This window comes from Arachis stenosperma, chromosome 5 (genome assembly GCF_014773155.1).
Source record: "Arachis stenosperma cultivar V10309 chromosome 5, arast.V10309.gnm1.PFL2, whole genome shotgun sequence".
NCBI lineage: Eukaryota > Viridiplantae > Streptophyta > Magnoliopsida > Fabales > Fabaceae > Arachis > Arachis stenosperma.
Genome location: NC_080381.1, coordinates 45723359 through 45726719, shown reverse-complemented (window position 1 = coordinate 45726719; position 3361 = coordinate 45723359). Strand labels below are relative to the sequence as shown.

Sequence of the window (3361 nt, the reverse complement as noted above, 5' to 3'; positions counted from 1 at the left end):
TTCATTTACTAACACTTCTCTTCATCTCAAATCTCTGCTCCTATCCTCACCCTTGTGTTTGGATTATTCATTCTTCTTCACTCTTATTCCCTTTCTTCTTCTACTAACATAAAGGAATCTCTATACTGTGACATAGAGGATTCTTCTTCCTTTTCTGTTCTCTTCTTTCTCATATGAGTAGGAACAAGGAAAAAGACATTCTTGTTGAAGCTGATTCGGAACCTGAAAGGACTCTGAAGAGGAAACTAAGAGAAGCTAAATTACAACAATCCAGAGATAACCTTGTTGAAATTTTTGAACAAGAAAAGGAGATGGCAGCCGAACCCAACAACAATAATGCAAGAAGGATGCTTGGTGATTATACTACACCTACTTCCAAGTTTGGTGAAAGAAGCATCTCAATCCCTGCTATTGGAGCAAACAATTTTGAGCTGAAACCTCAATTAGTTGCTCTAATGCAACAAAACTACAAGTTTTATGGACTTCCATCAGAAGATCCCTATCAGTTTTTAACTGAGTTCTTGTAGATCTGTGAGACTGTAAAGACGAATGGGGTAGATCCTGAAGTCTACAGGCTCATGCTTTTCCCTTTTCCTGTAAGAGACAGAGCTAGAACATGGTTGGATTCACAACCTAAAGATAGCCTGGACTCCTGGGATAAGCTGGTCACGGCCTTCTTGGTTAAATTCTTTCCTCCTCAAAAGCTGAGCAAGCTTAGAGTGGATGTTCAGACCTTCAAGCAAAAAGATGGTGAATCCCTCTATGAAGCTTGGGAAAGATACAAGCAGATGACCAAAAAGTGTCCTTCTGACATGTTTTCAGAATGGACCATGATAGATATATTCTATTATGGTCTGTCTGAGTTCTCTAAGATGTCACTGGACCATTCTGCAGGTGGATCCATTCACCTAAAGAAAACGCCTGCAGAAGCTCAAGAACTTATTGACATGGTTGCAAATAACCAGTTCATGTACACTTCTGAGAGGAATTCCGTGAATAATGGGACGCCTCAAAGGAAGGGAGTTCTTGAAATTGATGCTCTAAATGCCATATTGGCTCAGAACAAAATGTTGACTCAGCAAGTCAACATGATTTCTCAAAGTCTGAATGGATGGCAAAATGCATCCAATAGTACTAAAGAGGCATCTTCTGAAGAAGAAGCTTATGATCCTAAAAACTGTGCAATGGTAGAGGTAAATTACATGGGTGAACCTTATGGAAACACCTATAATTATTCATGGAGAAATCATCCAAATTTCTCATGGAAGGATCAACAAAAGCCTCAACAAGGCTTTAATAATGGTGGAAGAAGCAGGTTTAGCAATGGCAAGCCTTTTCCATTATCTTCTCAGCAACAGACAGAAAATTCTGAACAGAGCACCTCTAACTTAGCAAATATAGTCTCTGATCTGTCTAAGGCCACTTTAAGCTTCATGAGTGAAATAAGGTCCTCCATTAGAAATTTGGAGGCACAAGTGGGCCAGCTAAGTAAGAAAGTCACTGAAACTCCTCCTAGTACTCTCCCAAGCAATACAGAAGAGAATCCAAAGAGAGAGTGCAAGGCCATTGATATAGTCAATATGGCCGAATGCAAGGAGGAGGGGGAGGACGTGAATCCCAATGAGGAATACCTCAGGGACGTCTCCCAACTAAGAAAGAGTTCCCTATTGAGGATCCAAAGGAATCTGAGGCTCATATAGAGACCATAGAGATTCCATTAAACCTCCTTCTGCCATTCATGAGCTCTGAAGACTATTCTTCCTCTGAAGAGGATGAAGATGTAACTGGAGAGCAAGTTGCTCAATATCTAGGAGCTATCATGAAGCTGAATGCCAAGTTGTTTGGTAATGAGACTTGGGAAGGTGAACCTCCCTTGCTCATTAGTGAACTAGATACATGGGTTCAGTAAACCTTACCTCAAAAGAGACAAGATCCTGGCAAATTCTTAATACCCTGTACCATAGGCACCATGACCTTTGAAAAGGCTCTGTGTGACCTGGGGTCAAGCATAAATCTTATGCCACTTTCTGTAATGGAGAAGCTGGGGATCATTGAGGTACAGCCTGCCATATTTTCATTGTAAATGGCAGATAAATTAATAAGACAAGCTTATGGATTGGTAGAGGACGTATTAGTAAGGGTTGAGAGCCTTTACATTCCTACTAATTTCATAATCTTCGACACTAGAAAGGAGGAGGATGAATGCATCATCCTTGGAAGACCTTTCCTAGCCACAGCAGGAGCTGTGATAGATGTTAACAGAGGAGAATTAGTCCTTCAATTGAATGGGGACTACCTTGTGTTTAAGACCCAAGGGTGTTCTTCTGTATACATGGAGAGGAAGCATGAAAAGCTTCTCTCAGTACAGAGTCAAACAAAGCCCCCACCATCAAACTCTAAGTTTGGTGTTGAGAGGCCACAGCCAAACACTACGTTTGGTGTTGACTCCCCACATCCACACTCTAAGTTGGTGTTGGGAGTCTACAACATTGACCTGATCACCTGTGTGGCTCCATGAGAGCCCACTGTCAAGCTATTGACATTAAAGAAGCGCTTATTGGGAGACAACCCAATTTTTATTTATAATATTTTATTTTTCTTTTATTGTTCTTTAATGTTTTATTAGGTTCATGATCATGTGGAGTCACGAAAAAAATACAAAAATTAAAAACAGAATCAAAAATAGCAGAAGAAAAATCACACCCTGGAGGAAGGACTTACTGGCGTTTAAACGCCAGTAAGGAGTATCTGGCTAGCGTTCAATGCCAGAACAGAGCATAGATCTGGCGTTGAACACCAGAAACAAGTAGCATCCTGGCGTTTGAATGCCAGGAATATACCCTGAGGAAAGCTGGAGCTGAACGCCAGAAACAAAGCATGGAACTGGTGTTCAACGCCAGAAACATGCTGCAATTGCGCGTTGAATGCCCAAAACAAGCATCACTTCGGCGTTTAAACGCCAGAATTGTATGCAAAGGTGTTTTACACGCCTCATTGGTGTAGGGATGTAAATCCTTGACACCTTAGGATCTGTGGACCCCACAGGATCCCCACCTACCTCAACTCACCTTCTCTCTTCTTCACCAATCACCTCAATTTCTCTTCCCCATCACCTCTTCACCACTCACATCCATCCATCTCTTCCCCACCCAATCCCACCCATATGGCCAAAACATACACATCTCTCCCTCTCCTCCATATCTTCTTATTCTTCTTCTTCCATTCTTTCTTCTTTTGCTCGAGGGTGAGCAACATTCTAAGTTTGGTGTGGTAAAAGCATAGCTTTTTTTGTTTTTCCATAACTATTGATGACACCTAAGGCCAGAGAAACCTCAAAAAAAAAGAGAAAAGGGAAGACAAA

General features: G+C 41.4%; 1 non-coding gene across 1 annotated transcript; it reads right to left on the bottom strand.

Annotated features, from left to right (window-relative positions):
- Positions 1 to 710: 710 nt before the first annotated feature.
- On the bottom strand, positions 711 to 814 carry LOC130984403 (small nucleolar RNA R71). The gene has a single exon (XR_009088341.1). It is a non-coding gene; the product is annotated as a small nucleolar RNA R71 (small nucleolar RNA).
- Between the last annotated feature and the right edge of the window lie 2547 nt (positions 815 to 3361).